This window comes from Carcharhinus amblyrhynchos, unplaced genomic scaffold (genome assembly GCF_965287045.1).
Source record: "Carcharhinus amblyrhynchos unplaced genomic scaffold, sCarAmb.v2.hapA scaffold_38, whole genome shotgun sequence".
In the NCBI taxonomy this organism is placed as follows: Eukaryota; Metazoa; Chordata; class Chondrichthyes; order Carcharhiniformes; family Carcharhinidae; genus Carcharhinus; species Carcharhinus amblyrhynchos.
Window position 1 is genome coordinate 6,171,532 of NW_027649779.1, and position 22,458 is coordinate 6,193,989.

General features: G+C 47.3%; 1 long non-coding RNA gene across 1 annotated transcript; it reads right to left on the reverse strand.

The window, feature by feature from the left end:
• Window positions 1-6,904: 6,904 nt before the first annotated feature.
• LOC145362576 (uncharacterized) lies at window positions 6,905-21,131 on the reverse strand. The gene is made up of 3 exons (XR_013890006.1): window positions 21,036-21,131; window positions 20,210-20,531; window positions 6,905-7,014 (listed from the first exon to the last, which is right to left on the reverse strand). It is a non-coding gene; the product is annotated as an uncharacterized LOC145362576 (long non-coding RNA).
• Window positions 21,132-22,458: the final 1,327 nt, after the last annotated feature.

Consider the following 22,458-nt stretch of genomic DNA (forward strand, 5'->3'; position numbering starts at 1 on the left):
CCTAGGTAAGGTGCTCTGTTGGAGAGTTGGTGTAGAGTTGATGGGCCCTGTACCCTCACACATTTACCCTGCTAATCCCCCTAACCTACATTTCTTTGGCTGCTAAGGGACAATTTAACACAGCCAATCTTCTTAACTTGCACATCTTTAGACTGTAGGAGGAAACTGGAGCAAACTCACACAGACATGGGGAGAACAAGCAAAGTCCACACACAAACCCAAGGTTGGAACCATACCCAGGTCCCTGGCGCCGTAAGGCAGCAGTGCTAACCACTGTTCCATCGTGCAGCCCTTCAACTGCTGCTGAATCCCACGTCCACACGTTACCGCCAGACTTGATGAGTCCAACACATTCCTGATTGGGCTCCCACGTTCTGCCAATTTGAGGCAATCCAAAATATCCCATGTCTTGCAGACTGTTCCTTCATCTCCACAACCCTCTCTTCGAATTCTGGAACCTTGTGCAACCCCTTTGCAATTGCTGCAGCATTGTTGGCGTGTGGGCTAATGTATGGTTCAGAATAACACCAAAAGTGTGAGTTCAATTCCCATTTCCGCCGAGGTCGGTGTTGGAGCTGCCTCCTCACCCTGCCCAATTGTGAATATTAACGGCAGCCTTCCACTGACAAAAACTGCCAGGAAAACACATCAGCAGACAACGCTGGATGACACATCAGCAGACAAGGAGCCAAGAACTTGCCTAAGGGATAAATTCTGAACTAGCTATGTGGTGGGTCATTGCTTATTTAATCACTTTTATAAACTGGAATTTTCTTTGTAAACCTCAGCTTGAAAGAATAAAGCAAATAAATTGGAATATTAACTAACTATTGACATCTTGAACCAATGGTCTTCACTTTCCCCACCCTGATGTGGCACTGAAGCTTCTTAGGTTTGAAGAAGAAACTTAACCTTAGGGCACTGGACGCTATGGTGGTACAGTGGTTAGCATTGCTGCCTCACGGCGCCAGGGACATGGGTTCAATCACTGGCTTGGATCATTGTCTGCGTGTGTTTCCTCTGGGTGCTTTGGTTTCCTCCTGCAGTCGAAAAGATGTGCTGGTCAGGTACAGTAGTCATACTAAATTTTCCCTCGGTGTACTCAAACAAGTATGGCGATTAGGGGATTTTCACAGTAACTTCATTGCAGTGTGAATGTAAGCCTACTTGTGACTCATAAATAAACTTTCCTGTTGTCCTCAGTATCTGTGACCTGGCAGGATGGCAAGAATGGCCCAGGGCTCCAGTGAGTGGCACTGGACAGGCCGGAGTGGCCAAGTGGGAGGAGCAGCAGTTGGGAGGCTTACAGCGACCCCTGGTGGCCTGGAGGGGAAACAGCAGCAGCACAGCCTGCACTAAAGCTTCCCCAGTTCGGCTGCTCAGGGACACTGGGAACCTCTTCAAATGTAAACTTCAGCTTCTCATATTAACCCCCACTCGTCCCTCTCTCCATCCATCCTTCTCACTCTCCCTTCCTCTCACCATCCATCCCTCTCTCCCTCCTCCCATCCCTCCTTACAACAAGAATCATTCACTCAGCGCAGCAGTTTCACCCTCATTCCAGCCTTTATTACATCCACTCAGCTTCCAGATACTTTACACCATTAGATATTACAATTCAAACTTTATAATCTCTCCAGTTTAATATTTATTCAATCATAGACAGCAGACAAATCATCAATTCCACTCCCACCAGGAGCTATGGGGATATATTGATATGTTATCCCTTTTCACAATAAAATCCACACACCCAGCTTCAGATCTGCTTCTGTTATTATTTTAGTGCCCAGCAGATTATTTGGACTGAAACTGATATTGATCCTTTGTGGACTCACTTTGTCTCTGTGTTTGTGAGAGTGTCTGAGATAGTGTATGTGTGCGAGTTTGTGTGAGATTATAGAAACTAGAGGAGGCCATTCAGCCCTTTGAGCCTGCTCCACCATTCATTTTGATCATCGCTGATCATCAAATCCCGATCCCCCCTTCTCCCACATCTCTTCATCCCTTTAGCACCAAGAGCTATATCTAATTTCTTCTTGAAATCATATGTGTGTGTCTGCCTTTTTCTGAGTGTGTTTGTATGTCTGTGAATGTGCTTGTGTCATGGTGTGGAGATACCGGTGTTGGACTGGGTTAAACACAGTAAGAAGTTTCATAACACCAGGTTAAAGTCCAACAAGTTTATTTGATAGTAAACCCGTAAGCTTTCAGGGTTTGCCCCTTCGTCAGGTGAGTGGAAAGTTCTGGTCTCAAACATGCATATAAAAGGCACACACAGTTTACAGAATACTGATTAGAATGCGAGTCTTTACAGCTAACCTGCTATTCAAGTCGTAAAGTTGCAGACAATGTGAGTGGAGACAGCATCAGGCACAGGCAAAAGAGATGTGTATTGTGTCCAGACAGGACAGTTAGTGAGATTTTACAAGTTCAGGCAAGTCATGGGGGTTACATGTTTCCCGTGCTGTGTTGTTCTTTGTTCTTTACAGATAGTGCGACATGAACCTAAAATCCCTTTTGAGGCCGTCCTCGTGTGCAGAACTTGGCTATCAGTCTCTGCTCAGCAACTCTGCACTGTCGTGTGTCGTGAAAGCTGAGTTTACTGTCAAATAAATCAGTTGGACTTAAACCTGGTGTTGTCAGACTTGTGTGTTCTCCGCAGCAGAAGCGGGTTCCATTCCATGTTACAGAGCAGGAATCCAGGAGAACTGGATTAATTGTTGGATTACACAGTGATATGTTACAGAGCAGAAATTCAGGAGAACTGGATTAATTGTTGGATTACACAGTGATATATTACAGAGCAGTAATCCAGGAGAACTGGATTAATTGTTGGATTACACAGTGATATATTACAGAGCAGAAATCCAGGAGAACTGGATTAATTGTTGGATTGCACAGTGATATATTACAGAGCAGGAATCCAGGAGAACTGGATTAATTGTTGGATTGCACAGTGATATATTACAGAGCAGAAATCCAGGAGAACTGGATTAATTGTTGGATTACACAGTGATACGTTACATAGCAGAAATCCAGGAGAACTGGATTAATTGTTGGATTACACAGTGATATGTTACAGAGCAGGAATCCAGGAGAACTGGATTAATTGTTGGATTACACAGTGATATGTTACAGAGCAGAAATCCAGGAGAACTGGATTAATTGTTGGATTACACAGTGATATGTTACAGAGCAGGAATCCAGGAGAACTGGATTAATTGTTGGATTACACAGTGATATGTTACAGAGCAGAAATCCAGGAGAACTGGATTAATTGTTGAATTACACAGTGATATGTTACAGATTTGCGTGTGTCCCTGGGCACAGTCCCCAGTGAGTTTAAGATCCGGCTTCTGTCTCTCTTCAGAGCTGCTGGTTTGCAGCATTTATGAGACAGAAACTTTACTCTCATTCTCTCCCTCCCCTCCCCCAGCCAGTGCTTCTGTTCTTAAAAGAAATCTAAGCGTTTTTTTTTGCAGTTCTGATTTCTGGTGAGTCATTGAACATTAAGCACAGGGCAGACACATTTAATCACCCAGACACACAACAACAGACAGATTGCATTGTAAATCAGAAGTGGAATTGTAAATGCAACAACAAAGGACTTTGCAAGATATTTCTTCAGGCAACTTAAGGAGAAGGGAACTTTGCAAGAACGAGCAAAGGGTGCAAATCTGTAAACGATGGAGTCTTGGATGAACAAGTTGTATGATCTACATTTAGACTGGCCTCTCTCTCTCAGCCTGGCAATACAGGGCTGCGAGTTAATTTGACCCAATTTTCTCTCAGCTCCAGTGCTGGTAATGTGAAGCTGGGATGGGGATGGGGGTGGGGGAGAGAGAGAGCGAGCGAGCCTTGGGATAAACCATTTGCCTGGTGCTCAGTAACCCACACAACACCCCCCACACACTCAGAGACAGGTTGGTTTTGGACTGGGCCATACCTGGAGGAGGTGTGTCCAGGTGAGGTGTAGGAGATGTGGTTGGATGGGGGTTGATTGGGGAGGTGTGGACAGTTTGTGTGTGACTCAGTGAGGATATAAAAAGGCAGGGTGTGCATTGTTTTCTCTCTCTCTACACGTGGGTTGGTAAGTATCAGGTAAACTCTGAGTGAGTCATGGAGTTCCAGCTCTGATATTTTAACTCCCCTTTACCCAGCACAAAGCCCCTGGCTCAGGATCTGTCTCCCCCACCATGGGAGAGGGGATGGAAGGAGTTGGAGAGATCACCAAGGGGAAACATGTGCGATGGTGAGTATGAACCTCTTCACTTTGTGTCTGTACCTCTTTCCTACCCCAGCCCTGCTTTTCTCTGTTTGCAGCCTCCTCTCAATCTTTCTTTCTCTCTGTATCTGCTCTCTATTTTTCTCTCGCTCTCTAGCTTTCTTTTTGCTTTCTCGCTATCGTTCTCCTTTTTTTCCCCTGGACACTACCCCCGCCCCCTGACTTTTTCCCCTTGCCCTGCTCTCTTTTCCACCCCCTCCCCTCACTAGATCCCTAAGCACACCCCCCTCCTCTCAGTCCCTCTATTCCCACTTCCCCTGTGAATCCCAGTGGTTCCCTCAGCCCCTTCCCCCACCAAATCCCTCAAAGCCTATCCTTCTCCTATCCTGAATCCCATTCTATTCCCGCACCAGTGCCCTGTCTCGTCTGCCCAATCTCCTTCAATCTGACTCGAAGCCTACCCCCCAAAAATCTCTCAGAACCCACTGCCAAAGCCTTCTAAGCCCCTCTGAATCCCCCAAGGTCCCGTCCCAATTCCTTAACCACCCCCTAAAGACTCCCTATGACTCCCCCACCTCCAGTCCCTCCTAAGCCCCCAAACTCAAATCCCTCAAGTCCTCCCCAGCTCCAAATGAGTCACCTCTCCCCTCGAATCCTTTGACGTGCCCCCAATTCTAACCCTGAAGCAATCCCCACCCCCCAAATCCCTCTCTCAATCCCCCTTCTCAAATTGCTAAAAATTCCATTCATGCTCGATCTCTTTCCCTCCACCCTGACATTCACCCTCCTGCACTAACTCTCTCTCTCTCCCACCCAGACATGCTCTCAGTTCTAAACCCCCTGAGATTCCTCTGGAATCCCCTTGAATATCTCCCTGGATTGGCCCCCCTCACCACATCCCTCTGCCCCCATATCCTGCTCCTTCTCAAATCCCACCCCCTCTAATCGCTGAGCCCTTTTAATTCCCTCCCCCCCACTGCTGAATCCTCTTAAGTTCCCTCCCCCCCATCCCTCCTGTATCCGTCAGACCCCGAGAAAACCCCCTCTATGTCTCCCCTTCCTGAATCCTCTCAATTCTCCCTGATTCCCGCCCTCTCAGTCCCCACTGCTGAATCTCTAAATCCATGAGACCCTCCCTTAAATCTCCCTGAATCCCTCGAATTCCCCACCACAATCCCTCTGAGTCTCTCCCCACATCCATCTCCGCTCTCCTCTTTAATCCCTCTCAATTTCCCCCCCTCCCACTCCAGCTGAATCTATCGTCATCTCCGCAATCCCTCTAAATCTCCCACCCACCGAATCCATTCCTCTCAGTGCCGTATCCCCCCTCCCCCCAACTGTGCAAACCCTCTTCAATCCCCCTCCAAATCCCTCTGTCCTGTACCCCACCACAGCCCAAACCCTCTTCAATCCCCCTCCAAATCCCTCTGAGCCCCGTACCCCCCCCGACTGTCCAAACCCTCTTCAATCCCCTCAGTGCCCAATCCCTCAAAGTGTTCTGCTGAATCTCCCTCTAAGTTTCTCCCCTCCCTCCAGCAAACCCCCACTCCCTCCTTGTGAACAGCCCCTAGACAGACTGACACCCCTCTGCCCCCCTCCACTCCGTCAGTCCCCCTCCACTCCCCCTGTAAACTGCTCCTGGTTGAGTTGGATGTGGAAACTCTGCCCATTTAAAATGCTGGAATGATGAATTGCCCTGACACTGTTATAATATCCCCGTCCCCTCTCCTCCATTGCCCCCTTTCTGTAATAACCTCTGACTCTGGGCAGCCTGTGTTATAATATGCCCCCCTCTTGTACAACAGACCCCACACCCCTCCCCTCTATCTAATTACCTGTGTATTACAAACTCCCCCTTTCAGTAGTTTTTTTTGCCACTTCCCCTCCACTGTGTTCCTGGGCCCTCGCTGCTTGAAAACAGTGAACCTCTGATCTGGCCTGTCACGAGAGAGAGAAGCAGAGAGATGGAGATCGGGAGGATGCTGCAGACAGAGAGAGATAAGAGACAGATATGGAGATGGGGAGAATGTCTACAGCAGCAATGATTCAGAGGGTGGGAATCAGGGAGAGGTCGAGAGAGGGAAGCAGATAGCTAGAGACAGAAAGAAGCAGTTAAAATTTTACTTGTTAGTCACAAGTAGGCTCACATTAACATTTCAGTGAAGTTACTGTGAAAAGATATAGGGATGGAGACAGGATGTTACTGTAATTCAGACAGAATGAGTCACAGAGGGCAGCAGAGATAGATAGAAAGGGACAGAGAGATGGAGAAGGGGCTGCTGTGATTGAGATAAAATGACCCACGGAGAGGGAGAGATGAGCACAGAGGCTGAGATACAAACTGAGATGTGGAGATGAATAGAAAGGGGAGCTTGGGGAAGACAGACTGATGAAGTTTCAGGAAGAGAGAGATAGAATGAGACAAAAAGGGAAAGATGCTGCCATTGTGAGAGGCTGAGGGATAAAGGATGGGGAGAGACAGGGATTGGAAAGATGTGGAGAAACAGTTCTGAGGATGTGGGAGTTACACAGACAGAGCTTCAGGGAGAGGGATTGGAAGCTGTGGGATTACATTGGAGCAGGGATCACTCGGAATAACCCCCCTCCCCCTGACACACAGACCAATAACCCTCAGTGTAAAAGCCCCACCAGTCTGTGTATAAAAATGAACGACAAAGACACGGGGATTTTTATTAATATTTTTCTCTCTGGTTATAGCTCTTGTCCGAGGATTCTTCACGGCAAAACTATTCGCTCTCTGCATCGTCAAACTTTCCAAAAGAATTCTCCTTGGTTGGAAGAGAAAATAAAGTGAAATGTGATTAAACACAAAACCTGATTGTAAACAATAAAAGGCAAAGCAAGATCCCAGGACTTGCTGAAATTCACAATCTCACGGAGGGAGGGAGGGAGGGAGGGAGGGAGGGAGGGAGGGGGGGAGGGGACATTCATTTCCACATCCTCATTATTAAACCCTGACAAAATGGGAACAATTTTCAAATGAAATGAACTTCCAAATGCCTCGTGACTGTCCCGATATCTAATTTATTAAAACATATCAAAACATTCTGGGGGGTGGATTTACTCCAGAGACAGGCCAGTGAATAAACACAGGAGCTTATTCCCACTTCTATCAGTCACCTGCATCCTGCACCCCCTGCAGGAGGACACCCCCACCCCCAGAGCTTCTGTCTCTTTCCCCAACCCTCCTCCACCGAGCCCTGGGAAGAAACACAGAGCATGAGTGCACAGCAAGATCCCACATACACACAGTCTGAACAAGGCCAGATACAAAGTGATATCATCAGGATTGGGGTCAAGTGAGTGGGAAATAAGGGAACCAGACACCTTCCTCTCTCCCTCTCCACACGAGACAGCCCCCCTCCCAGATCCTGTGCCTCTTCCCACCCCCTCACTGCAACCCCCCACAAACCTCACCTCTTGCTGTCTTCCTATTTTCCCCTCTCTCTCCCTAGACTTCTTCCCGTCTCTCTCTCTCTCTCTCTCTCTCTCCCCTCCCTGTCTCTCTCTCTCTCTTCCCCCCACCCCCGTGTCTCTCTCCCCGCCCATCCCTGTCGAATATTGTAATGAAGTTGCATATAAAAATCTGGTGTTTGCCCAATGTAAATATTGAAAAGAAATGCTGAGAAAATCACAATAACCCATCCAGTATTGAGTCTTTAGGAAGCCTGTGTCTTTGGGATTTTAAACTGCAGAAAGCAGGCTGCAGAAGACAACTTTATAACATCTGTGTCCAAAGCAGCAGCCAGAATCCCAGCAACAAAACAGGCTCTGAATTGGACCAATGATTTTAACACAAGCTCTCAAACACACACACAACCGATTACATTCAGATTGCAGTGTTGGTGACAGCCTCGAGCCGCTCACATTGCAGGAATACTGGGAGGGAATTCTAGGTGTTTAAACCCGGACGGGGGGGAATAATGGGGAGAGAGGGACCTTGCTGCCTTTTCAGATTGGAGGGAGAGTCTGATTCTGAATCCTGCAGCAATATATACACCTTCATCACATCACCCTCTAAATAGAAACCAACTCAGAAAGTATTCCAGACTGAAACAGCAGCAGAAAGTTCACACTTCCAACAGCCGCCTGGTATTATATTATTTGAGAGTGACTCCATTCTGTAATGATTTATTTCATTATTCCCGAGTGAGTTTGGTCATTGGAACAGCATTCTATTGGGGAGTTTATCCGGTTTGTTCCTTGTTTTAATAAGGTTGTCACCCCCCCAGTCTAAATGAAAGAGCTGTTAGTTGTTCCTGATAGAGAGAGTGTTAGATCCTGCTTTAATTTACCAATTCCTCCCACACTCCAAAGATGTGCAGGTTCGGTGGACTGGCCGTGTTAATTTGACCCCAGTGTCAGGGGGATCAGCAGGTTAAAAGTGCAGGATTACGGGAATAACGCCTGGGTGGGATTGTGGTCAGTACGGACTAGATGGGCCGAATGGCCTCCTTCTGCACTGTAGGGATTCTATGTCTAAAACCAGCAGCTTCCTACTATCTCACCCACACTTACTTAAAATTGCGAGACGAGTTGTATCCCTTTGGCGGGTGGGGGGGGGGTTCCAAAATTGTGCAGCGTTGTATCAATATTTATAATTCCCCAATCACATCCCCCCTCCCTTAATCAATGAATGAATGATTCAAATTACAATGAATTCTGCACAGCAAGATCCCACTGGCAGTCCCACAATGGAGAAGGCCACCCCCCCAAACTCTGTGTCTCTTTCCCCCAATACTCCTGAGACCCTCACACCCTCCACTCCCTCTCTGTTTAGCTCTCCCTCCATTTCTCTATCTCTCTCCGCCCCCTCCCCCTCCCCAACCCTTCTCCATCCCCCTCCCCAACCCTTCTCTCCTTCCCCCTCCCCAACCCTTCTCTCCTTCCCCCTCCCCAACCCTTCTCCATCCCCCTCCCCAACCCTTCTCTCTTTCCCCCTCCCCAACCCTTCTCTCCTTCCCCCTCCCCAACCCTTCTCTCCGTCCCCCTCCCCAACCCTTCTCTCCGTCCCCCTCCCCAACCCTTCTCTCCTTCCCCCTCCCCAACCCTTCTCTCCTTCCCCCTCCCCAACCCTTCTCTCCTTCCCCCTCCCCAACCCTTCTCTCCTTCCCCCTCCCCAACCCTTCTCTCCTTCCCCCTCCCCAACCCTTCTCTCCTCCCCCTCGCCAACCCTTCTCTCCTTCCCCCTCCCCAACCCTTCTCTCCTTCCCCCTCCCCAACCCTTCTCTCCTTCCCCCTCGCCAACCCTTCTCCTCCCCCTCGCCAACCCTTCTCCTCCCCCTCCCCAACCCTTCTCCTCCCCCTCCCCAACCCTTCTCTCCTTCCCCCTCCCCAACCCTTCTCTCCTTCCCCCTCCCCAACCCTTCTCTCCTTCCCCCTCCCCAACCCTTCTCTCCTTCCCCCTCCCCAACCCTTCTCTCCTTCCCCCTCCCCAACCCTTCTCTCCGTCCCCCTCCCCAACCCTTCTCTCCTTCCCCCTCCCCAACCCTTCTCTCCTTCCCCCTCCCCAACCCTTCTCTCCTTCCCCCTCCCCAACCCTTCTCTCCTTCCCCCTCCCCAACCCTTCTCTCCTTCCCCCTCCCCAACCCTTCTCTCCTTCCCCCTCGCCAACCCTTCTCCTCCCCCTCGCCAACCCTTCTCCTCCCCCTCCCCAACCCTTCTCCTCCCCCTCCCCAACCCTTCTCTCCTTCCCCCTCCCCAACCCTTCTCTCCTTCCCCCTCCCCAACCCTTCTCTCCTTCCCCCTCCCCAACCCTTCTCTCCTTCCCCCTCCCCAACCCTTCTCTCCTTCCCCCTCCCCAACCCTTCTCTCCTTCCCCCTCCCCAACCCTTCTCTCCTTCCCCCTCCCCAACCCTTCTCTCCTCCCCCTCGCCAACCCTTCTCTCCTTCCCCCTCCCCAACCCTTCTCTCCTTCCCCCTCCCCAACCCTTCTCTCCTTCCCCCTCGCCAACCCTTCTCCTCCCCCTCGCCAACCCTTCTCCTCCCCCTCCCCAACCCTTCTCTCCTTCCCCCTCCCCAACCCTTCTCTCCGTCCCCCTCCCCAACCCTTCTCCATCCCCCTCCCCAACCCTTCTCTCCTTCCCCCTCGCCAACCCTTCTCTCCTTCCCCTCAGTGCTTTCTGTTTAAAGTTCCGCTCACGGTCACAGTGCGAGGAATAGGGAGCTGGACCCACCTGTGTACACAGCAAGATCCCACACACACACACACAATCTGGTGAGGGCCAGATTAAATAAATGTTGTGGGTGAGGACTGCAGGAGCGTGTGTGGGGAATGGGATCCACACCTCTCTCTCCCTCTCTTTCCAAATTAAATTGACAACAATTCACACTGGGGTTTTCTTCCACATTTTGTTGAAAGATGAAATATCGATAGGAGTGTCTGGGAGGGGTGCAAGGATCGGCAAAAACACTGGAGGGACAGAGAAATTCTATACCATCCCATCTCTCATCTATACCATCTCCCATCCAAATAGGGTTGCACAGCAGCACAGTGGTTAGCACTGCTGCTTCATAGCTCCAGGGTCCTGGGTTCGATTTCCGTGCTTGGGTCAAAGAACAACACAGCACGGGAAACAGACCCACCGAGCCCGTGCTGCCATTTTAACATTGTGAGTTCACTCTTCCACCCATGACCCACGTCTATGCTTATGACACTCCAGATTGAGGGGAGACTAATTTAGGGACAATTTGTTACACCAATCAACCTAAGAGCACATCTTTGGGGTGTGGGAGGAAACCGGAGAAAACCCACGCAAGCACGGGGAGAATGCGCAAACTCCCACACATACCGGCCCAAATCCATGTATCTGCACAGCAAACAGTGATAGTCACTGAGCTGTCGTCTTGCCCAGTATCTGGTCCAGTTTAAGCGTACACTAACGACGTGAAGTACTAGGCCACTCTCGAAACATCCTAGAGCAGCCCTCGTACGACCCACTGCATGTATTCCCCTCGCTGGACAACAAGGTGGATCGTCTGTGTGGAGTTTGCACATTCTCCTCGTGTCTGTGTGGGTTTCCTCTGGGTTCTCCGGTTTCCTCCCACGGTCCAAAGATGTGCAGGTTAGGTTGATTGGCTATGCTAAAAATTGCCCCTTAGCGTCCAGGGATGTGTAGGTTAGAGGGATTAGCGGGTGTAATATGTAGGGATATGGGGGTAGGGCCTGGGTGGGATTGTGTTTGGTGCAGACTCGATGGGCCGAATGGCCTCTTTCTGCACTGTAGGGTTTCTATGATTCAAATAGAAATTCCTGGGAAAACAGAGAGGGAGAAAAGAATTTGGAGTCACACAACACAGAAACAGGCCCTTTGGCCCACCAGCTCAATGCTGGCCCATCCAATCCCAATCTATACTCCTCCCATACCCCAGCACTTGCTCCATAGTCTACGATGCCTCAGAGATTAAAGTGTTTGAGTTTACCCAACCCCCTTTCCAGGTTTTTCCTTGAACCCCACTCTGCGGTCCCTGAGCCTGATCTTGTTTCAAAATAAAAAGTGTGGTTGCTGTTGCAGTGCGGGGCAAAGGCCACAGGCCCAGTGTGTGCACAGCAAGATCCCACAGCAGCAGCAATGCAAACCTGAATCAGATGGGACACAGTCCTTCCCCCTCCCCACAGTGCTCCCACCCTTTCGCCTGCTATGAGACCCTTTCCTCATTCACTACTGTGTGTTTGTGTGTGTCTGCATCATCCCAAATTTCCAGAAAGGCTGGAACTCTCTTAAAATGAAGCCAAATTCTTTTGGAACAAAAATCCTGGTGGTGCACAGCAGGATCCCACGAGGTGCAATCAGCTGTGTTGAGTGTTTTTTTTAATTTGTGAAATGTTTATACAGAGAGAGGCTGAGACAGTGAAATCCCGCCACTGGGTCCCTCAGAATTAAACTGGAGACCCTGTCCCTCACTGAAGCCCCCCTCCCTCTAACAGCCTGTGTCTCTCCCCTGCATCTAACCCACACCTACAGCTGTTTCCATCCCTGCCTCTTTTCCTCTCTCCCTGTCTCTGTCTGTTTCTGCTGCAGAAGATACAGGGAGAGAGAGAGAGAAAAACAGACAGGGAGAGAAATTGGGAGAGAGAATGAGAGACAGACAGGGGGAGAAATCGGGAGAGAGAACGAGAGACAGACAGGGGGACAAATCGGGAGAGAGAATGAGAGACAGACAGGGGGACAAATCGGGAGAGAGAACGAGAGACAGACAGGGGGAGAAATTGGGAGAGAGAATGAGAGACAGACGGGGGAGAAATTGGGAGAGAGAGTGAGAGACAGACAGGGGGAGAAATCGGGAGAGAGAACGAGAGACAGACAGGGGGAAAAATCGGGAGAGAGAATGAGAGACAGACAGGGGGAGAAATCGAGAGAGAGAACGAGAGACAGACAGGGGGACAAATCGGGAGAGAGAACGAGAGACAGACAGGGGGACAAATCGGGAGAGAGAACGAGAGACAGACAGGGGGACAAATCGGGAGAGAGAACGAGAGACAGACAGGGGGACAAATCGGGAGAGAGAACGAGAGACAGACAGGGGGACAAATCGGGAGAGAGAACGAGAGACAGACAGGGGGACAAATCGGGAGAGAGAACGAGAGACAGACAGGGGGAGAAATCGAGAGAGAGAACGAGACACAGACAGATATTTGATAATTAAATGTATACTGAGTGTCCTGTAATTTGGTGTCTGTTTTATACAGAGAGGTGAAGACAGTGACATTCTCTCCCTGGCACCCCGGCAAGCTCAAAGACACTCACAGACACAAACTGCTTTGTTAAGTTTCCCCAATCTCTGCAGCTTCCCGTGTGGCCCAGGGTTTGAACTGAAATTTAAAAAGCAGCACGGAGAGACTGCAGGATTTTGAGTTGAGTTTCTCCACCCCCTCACCCTGTAAATATAAAATGGATTCTTTCTGTGCTGTAATGACTCTGAGTGGAAATGTATAGCAGAGCGACAGTGCCTCATTACAAGACGAGAAATAATAAATGTATTTTGTTACAGAACCATAAATAATATATCAGATCCACAATATAACAACACTCGGCATATCCCTGTCCTCTAATAATTTATTATTCTCTTAAATGTCAGCCATCTCTGAGGGAAACCAGCCCTTTAATTGTGAACATTAGGAAAGAGACCATCCTTTTGGCCAGACAAATAAATGTGTCAAGCTGAGGGAGCAAAGGATGTTAATGTCTTTGAGAGAGAGAGTCGTAATGCAGAAGTCGGCCAATAAAGTTCAGACTAAAACTTCCTCCTCTGTGCAACATCTGGGAGGAAATCAATGTTTCCCCATTTCCATTTCTTTTCTCATTCTCGGGGAAATTGGGGACTTGCACCAACTGAAGGGAAAGAAAGTGAATCCAGTCTTACATTCCACACATTTTTAGTCCAGTCACAAAGACATAGATCTGTCTGGCAGCCTGCATGGAGATTTTCAGCTCTCTGTGTCCAGGACAGGAAGCAGTGAGCATGGATCTGTCAATCAGACTCAATCAGCACCTTCAGGAGAATTGGGAGGGTGAATATTAGATACAGCAGAGTGAGAATGGAGGGAGAATGTGTGGGATGGAGATTTACAGCTTTTGAGGAACGAGAGGAAAACATTTCCATAGAAACTAGAATTGTCTGTTCTGAATTTCGGTCCTGTACTGACACTGATAACTTGTGTCAACTTGTTTTACAGGATATTGAAAGAGGAATCACAGGCTGAAATCTCAAATGTCAGGTCCTGATCTGGCAGAGTCATATTCCTTGGAACCTGAATATCATCAACCATTGAATCTGGAAGGAGATTTGAAAAGATTTTAAACATCACTGTGATTGGAAAAACTCCAACACACTTCCACATTCAAGTGAGAGTGTTCCCGTGCACTGACTGAAGAGCTTTAACCAGTTACACAGCCTGAATAAATATCACACCATTCACAGCAGGGAGAGACTGTTCTGTGTGTGGGTGAGTCTTCACCTGATTGTCCACCCAAGTGAGAGGCAGGGTCACCTGCACCATGGATAAACCATGGAAATGTGCGGACTGTGGAAAGAGATACAATGTCCCCTCTCTGTTGGATACTCATCGGCGCAGCCACACTGGGGAGAGGCCATTCACCTGCTCTCAGTGTGGGAAGGGATTCATTCGGTTCCCCCACCTGCAGTCACACCAGCGAGTTCACACTGGGGAGAAGCCGTTCACCTGCTCTCAGTGTGGGGAGGGATTCAGTTGGTCATCCAGCCTGCAGGCACACCAGCGAGTTCACAGTGGTCAGAGCCCGTTCACCTGCTCTCAGTGTGGGGAGGGATTCACTCGGTCATCCAACCTGCAGGCACACCAGCGAGTTCACACTGGGGAGAGGCCGTTCACCTGCTCTCAGTGTGGGAAGAGATTCACTTGGTCATCCAGCCTGCAGAGACACCAGCGAGTTCACACTGGGGAGAGACCATTCACCTGCTCTCAGTGTGGGAAGGGATTCAACCAGTTATCCAACTTGCAGAGACACCAGCGAGTTCACACTGGGGAGAGACTGTTCACTTGTTCTCATTGTGGGGAGGGATTCACTCAGTCATCCCACCTACAGAGACACCAGCGAATTCACACGGGGGAGAGACTGTTCACCTGCTCTCAGTGTGGGAAGGGATTCAGAGTTTCATCCCAGCTGCTGAGACACCAACAGGTTCATGAGTGATTCCAGGGGTTGGATTCTGCTGTTACTGTTTCAGCTCTCAGTTACATCCAGGACTGCATTTTGTTCATTCTCATGGTTGGTGAATGGAGAGAGTCAGAGGGTTTCTTTCTGCTGGACTGGCAGGACTCATGACTTTGGATGGGTGGAAGAGGGGACTCACAATGTTGAAATGGTGGCGTGGGCTCGTTGGGCCAAAGGGCCTGTTTCCCGTGCTGTGTTGTTCTTTGTTCTTTTTTTGCCTCCAGTGGGCTGATGCTCTTTGAGTCTTGTTGTGAATACCTGGTTTTAAATTTCATAAGGATCACAGAGTGACAGGGTGTTAGGGAGGTCAGAGATATTTAATCAGCATTTCTGTCTGAAACCATCCCCCGCCAATCCCCAAATCTCCATCCAATTTCCTTTGTAATAGATTGTTTCCACTTCCTCCACCCTCATAGGGAACGGGTTCCAAGTCAATGCCATTCGCTGCAGCAAAATATTCTTCCTCACATCCCTCCCCCTGCATCTCTGACTCAAAACCTTAAATCTGTGTCCCCCTCGTCCCTGTCCCATCAGCGAATGGGAACAGCTTTACTTTGTCCACCTTATCTAAACCTGTCAGAATCTTGTCCACCTCGTTCAAATCTCCCCTCAACCTCCTTTGCTCCAAGGGGAACAACCCCAGCCTGACATCGACAATAAAGAACAAACTAACAGAATATGTTAGTACCTGAAATCAAATGGGAATGTTGAATTTCTGTTGTAAAGATATTGTGAATATATTGTCCTGGACAATAATTGGGATAACTCAGCTTGGGTGTGGTTGAATGGAATATATCAATCTGTTAACCACCTACAGTTAGTGAAAGTCTGGAACGTGTAGCTGGAAATCACTCCCTAACAGCACTGTGGGTGTATTTACAGGCATTGTAGCAGTTCAGGAAGGCAGTGTTGGGGTTGACCATGGCCGAGGCAGCTACATACAGACACATATTCTGTTATAATGGAAGGAGTGCAGATTGAATGTGAGGCATTATGGGACTGGACTGTCTTGACCACATTCCTGTGACAGCTCAGTTTCTGCAATTACAGACCATTAAAGCTGCTGAGCAGGGCCCCCAGGGAGGACCTGGTGGGAATATTTACTCAGAATGAGTTGGAATTAAACTTATCCCAGGACTGGCTGGTGTTCAGCGGTTGAGATACCCGAATCTGTAAAAAGGGGGGGGGGTCTGACCAATCAACAAACAGTGGTAGGTAGTTGGTTAAGAAATTAAGAGGTGTTCTCAGGCATTGTTTAAATTAATTTATCCTAAATTTGTGATAAAAACTGACTGATTTGTGTCCCAATAGTCAGTGAAGTGACGGTATATTCCAAGTAGCACAGACTGAAAAGTGGACCCTCTGAGAATAGATCCGAATGGTTATGATCTTCCCCCATCATGGCCAGAGAAAAATCAGAGCTCGAGTGGGTACCAGACAGGTCTCTTACCTGCCATTTGGAAACTAGGAACACAAAACCTATCGATAAAATGGTTCGAGAATAGAGCCATTTCGATGGTTCAGATTCGAGACATTGGCTCTATTCTTTCTCCAAAGATGCTGCAGACCTGCTGAGATTTTCCAGCATTTTGTGTTTTTGTTTCAGATTCCAGCATCCGCAGTATTTCACTTTTATGATAAAATGAGATTTGAAATCCCCACGACCCTCCCGCAAAACAGAGGGAGTGGTGGGAGAGGAAAAAAACGGATAAGAATGAAGAAGTCTGGCTTCTGATTAACAAAATGAGTGAATCAGTTTACAAAGCACAGAAGTTATCCATCCCTAACAATAACTGATCAAATTACAATAATTAGGTTGAGGAATGTAACAAAAATGAATAATGAAGTTTAAAATCAAGTTTGTTTTGTTAGAAAAGTTTTTTTAAATCATGTAAAGTGCCATAATTGCGAGCCAAGTTTTTTTCTGCTCTCTCCCCACCCCTTTAGGCTCTGTAGAAAAGTTAACCCTTTCAGCACTCAGTTGATTTGTTTTTGAATCACTCGGAAACTCGTGTCTATTTTAGTTTATAATTGTGGATTTATTCGAACCAGTTAAATCTGGAAATTTTAAACGTAGCCTGGAGGAATTTGGAATAACTGAGAATTCTCTCGTTGTCACCTCAACCCCAGATAAAGAACAACAATCTAACAGGTGGTAATGGGAACTCAATAAACTGTTTGTTGATTAAATCCTTGAATGTTGAATGATTCTTCTGAGTTCATTGCCCCCAACACACTGGGTACATTACCACTGGAGACCAGGTATTGCCAAAACCTTCAGACAATACAAAGACTCACGAAAGCCAGTGTCCCAGTTTAAAGATTTATCTTTTATTTGACCAACGATCGAAGGGAGACATTATTGGACAGTGTAATACTGCTCTAGAAGAGAAGCATCCTGATCTTTACAATAACTCTGACGTAGAATGCTTAGGATAGATTCTTCATGTCAAATTCTCCTGCCCTTCATTAGGTGTGAACCAATCAATTTCCATACAAAAAAATCATTAATTACATATGTCATATACTTTAGCCAATTCCATTTTATCCTCTGACACAATGGGATTTAATTTGTCCGTAGAATCCGGATGCTTCCTCCCCCTCTTGCTGATGTACTTCCCCTATTGCTTAGTAACCCCAGACGCTTAGCTATAAAGATCAAAGTTACTGTTCCCATTGGCCAACCAGCCAAATGTAAATTTTCATGTCTGAGAAGGCACTGTCTTATCTGGGCAGTGTGAATGAATCCTATTCATGAAGCTGCTTTGAAAACCTTTCTATTAGAAACTTTCCTGACCAATGCTGGCAAATTCTGTGGTTTCATTGTTCTGAAGAATGTAGCCTGTCTGTAAGTATCCCTGTACCATCATGCCTTGCAGCAGCCTGCCTTTGGCTTAAGGTTACATTTGCTTTTCAAATACAGCTAATATCCATTTTAAAATCAGAAAATCCATGTTTAAATCAGAATTACTTGTTTAAATCTCTGAATTACAAGTAAATCAGAATCTTTTACTGCATTTGCATATGTAGACTGTTCCCTTGTTAGCTTCTAAATCATTTAACTCAATGCTGGTAGTGTCTGAAATGCCTAATGGTTTAAAATTTCTCAAACTTTAGGAATTTTCTCCAACAGCTTTCCATTGCGGAGCTTGAAGTACAGCACTTGTTGTGGGAGTCTTGTGTGGGGCTTGAGGACAATGTGGCCTGCCCATCGCAGCTGGTCTAGTGTGATCAGTGCCTCACTACTGGGGATATTGGTCCAGGACAGAACACTCACATTGGTATGCCTATCCTGCCAGTGGATTTGCAGGATTTTGTGGAGGCAATGTTGGTGACATCTCTCCAGGGATTTGAGGTATCTGCTGTTCACTGTCAATGTTTCCGATGGATACAGGAGGACAGAGACTACAGCTGCTCTGTACACCATGAGCTTGGTGCTGGATTTGAGATCTCAGGCTTCGAACACTCTGTTCCTCATGTGTCCGAAGCCTGCACTGACGCATTGGAGTCGCTGCTGAATTTCATCGCCGATGTCTGCCTGTGCCGATAGGAGACTCCCAAGGTGTGGGTAATGATCCACATTGTCCAGGGGCTCACCATGGATTTTCCAGATGATAGATACCAAGTTGGGTGGGAGGGTGAATTATGATGCAGAGATCCTTCAGAATGATCTGGAAAGGTTGGGTGAGTGGGCTAATCAATGGCAGATGCAGGATAATTTGGATAAGTGTGAGCTTATTCACTTTGGAAGCAAAAGCAAGAAGGCAGATTACTACCTGAATGTCTGTAAATTGGGAGAGGGGAGTGTGCAGAGGGACCTGGTTATCCTTGTGCACCAGTCACTGAAGGTGAGCATGCAGGTGCAGCAGGCAGTAAAGAAGGCAAATGGCATGTTGGCCTTCATTGTAAAAGCTAACGTACAGGGGCAGGGATGTGTTGTTGCAATTATACAGAGCCTTGATGAGGCCACAGCTAGAATGTTGGGTGCCATTTTGGTCACCTTTTCTGAGGAAGGATGTTCTTGCTCTCGAGGGAGTGCAGCGAAGTTTTACCAGGCTGATTCCGGGAATGGTGGGACTGACATACGAGGAGAGATTGACTAGGTTAGGATTGTTTTTGCTGCAGTTCAGACAAATGAGGAGGGATCTCATAGAGACTTATAAAATTTTAACAGGACTAGACAGGGATAGATGCAGGGAGGATATTCCCAAAGGTGGGGGTGTCCAGAACCAGGGGGTCACAGTCTGAGGATTCAGGATAGACTATTTAGGACGGAGATGAGGAGGCATTTCTTCACCCAGAAAGTGGTGAGCCTGTGGAATTCATTCCCACAGGAAGCAGTTGATGCCAAAACACTGAATGTATTCAAGAGGCGGTTGGATATAGCTCTTGGGGCCAATGGGATCAAAGGTTATAGGGAGAAAGCAGGATGAGGCTACTGAGATGGATGATCAGCGATAATTGTAATGAATGGCAGGGCAGGCTCAAAGGGCCAAATGGCCTCCTTTTTCTCCTATCTTCTATGTTTCATCCTTACAGGAATATGCCAATCTTGAATTTCAATCAACTTGTGCTTAAAAGCCTCCCACATTCCAGAACATAAGAAAACGGAGCAGGAGTAGGCCATCTAGCCTTCGAGCCTGCCCCGCCATTCAATAAGATCATGGCTGATCTGAAGTGGATCAGTTCCACTTTCTCGCTTTCTCCCCATAACCCTTAATTCCCCTGTCTATCAGGAACCTATGTACCCATAACTTAAATATATTTAGCGAGGTAGCCTCCACAACTTCAACGGGCAGAGAATTCCAGAGACTCTAAGGGGGAAGAATCTCTCTACCTCTACACTATCTATCCCCTTCATTATCTTATGTGTCTCTATAAGATGCCAAATGTTGATTTGCCCTCAAGCATCAGCTCCCAATCTACATTCTGCAGTTCCTGCCTAAGATTGCTGTAATTAGCCTTCTCCCAATTTAGTATCTTCACTTGAGGAAATAGGGGATTCCTGCACTGACTGCCTGCCCCTTGTAGCAATCACCCATCTATCTGCCTGCACCTTGGGTGTGACGAAGTTTCTAATGCTCCTGTCTATGACAGTTTCTGCTACCTTCATGCTCCTCAGTGCATCCAACTGCTGCTCCAACCTATCCATGCCATCTGTAAAGAAGCGTCACAGATCTCCCACATTTCACAAGTGCAGCACTTAACCCCACTGACTGACATTTCCAGCACCAATTAAATTATTTAAGAAAATTTATAAAACTCTTACCTTCGCTTTTACCTTCTTGCAGTGTCCTTTTTTTTGGATAAATTGGGGTTGTTCTCCTTGGAGCAAAGTAGATTGATAGAGGTATACAAAGGTACATGGAGGTGTCGAAGTTTACATGCTCTGTTTACACATATACAAGCTTTATGGGTCATCCAGTCTCGAAACGTTGGTTCTATTTTCTCTGAAGTGGAGATGGTGGTGCTGGACTGGGGTAAACACAGTAAGAAGTCTCACTGCACCAGATTAAAGTCCAATAGGTTTATTTGGTAGCAAAATCCACTAGCTTTCTGTGCGCTGCTCCTTCGTCAGGTGAGTGGGAGTTCTGTCCACAAACAAGGCATAGAAAGACACAAACTCAATTCACAAAATAATGATTGGAATGCAAATTTTTACAGGTAATCAAGTCTTAAAGGTACAGACAATGTGAGTGGAGAGAGTGTTCTATTCTCTCTCCACAGATGCTGTCAGATCTGTTGAGATTTTCCAGCATTTTCTGTTTTTATTTCCCTTTATTTTTCCTTCTCTGTCACCGCTCTGCCTCATCAATGAGACATTGGGACTCAGAGGGTTGATGCAGTTTGATGGACAAGTTGTCTCCATTCTGAACAATGGGGAACAAGCTCCTCCCATTCAATGACATCTTGCCCTCTACAAACATGGCAGCCGCGCGTGCGCACCGCTGCATATTGCCCCCAATAAAGATGGCGAACGTTAACCCGGGACGAAACTGAGGAGCTGCGGCCCTGCTCGGAATAAACTGGGTCCGGGAAGCTCTCTTACGCGGTTTGCTACTTTCACCACATGTTTACGCAGCATTTTCACCCACCTGGGCGATCCATTGCTCTCTCCGTACCGCCAATCACCTCGAACAGATTTCCCAGCCCAAAACAAAAACCGTTTTCCATCGCCATTACTCACACTGCGCATGCTCCAGTCAAAGCTGGGCCCGCCCCTCTTTCGCTCCGATTGGTTGGAGGACCGTGCTCTCCGATCAGTCCTCCAGCACCGCCCCCTGTTCCCAATGGTCCAAGGCGCTGTCAATCAGCCCAGTATTGTGACGATGACTTGCTGCTTGTCCAATAATAACAGAGTCTCAGTGTAACAATGACACACACACACAGGCTCCAGTCCAATCAGAGTGGAGATGGAGCACAGAGAAAACCCAGCAAAACACTGACTGACTCTGAGTGTAACATAAACAGTGTTTGTTCACATAATAAGAGTCACATTGCAGTATGTTAGTGAACACAGCATTAGATCCAATGTAATGATAATACAGTCAGTATCCAGTGCACCATAACCAAAGTTTAGGTTTCATTTGATAGTGTGACGGAGTCATGGTCTATTGATATAATGTATTTAAATTCCAGTGTGTGTGACTCTGCCACTGTCAGTATCAAACAATAACCTGTCTGTTATTCCAATTCTGCTGTATTTTACAATGTTGATGGTAGTCATGACATAGAGATGCTGGCGTTGGACTGGGGTAAACACAGTAAGAAGTCTCACAACACCAGGTTGAAGTTCAACCAGTTTATTTGATAGTAATCCCACAAGCTTTACTATCACATAAACTGTTTGGACTTAATTCTGGTGTTGTGAGACTTCTTACTGTATTTTACAGCTGCAGCTCCTGGGGCTGACTGGAATCTGGTATAATAATAATCACAAAGGTCGGTTTCAGTGTCTCTGAGGTCATTTGAACTGCAGGTAATCTGACCTTAAGGGGGACAAAAGGCCCAACAAACATCCAATTACAATAGGAGGACAAGATGTAAGAGAGCAATGATATTTTAAAGTGTCTGTGTTGTGGTGAGTGTCACTGGGAAGTGAGTGATCATATAGAAGTGGAAACATCATTGCAGAGACACATGTGACTGACTCAGCCTGACTGAAAGCTGTTATATTCGTGGCGAGAATAATGAGGACATGAGGATCTCCTGAAATTTCTGATATCTGAGGTGTATCTGTTAGAGGAACTGAAAATAACCAGTTCCTTCTCATGGTTATCTGCAGTTCTCAAGTTACACAGACACATAGGAAACCAATCTGACTGCTCATCAAACCCAATGGTTTAATCTTCTGTCAGATACATTGTGACTGAAAAGATCAAATATTAAAACCTTAGGGGAGAAACATTCAAAATGTCAAAAAGATGAGTGAGCTATCTAATTAATCCAATTCACCATAGCTCCGTCAATATTTATCCAATTTTCTTTTAAAGTTACTATTGAACTTGCTTATAGCAC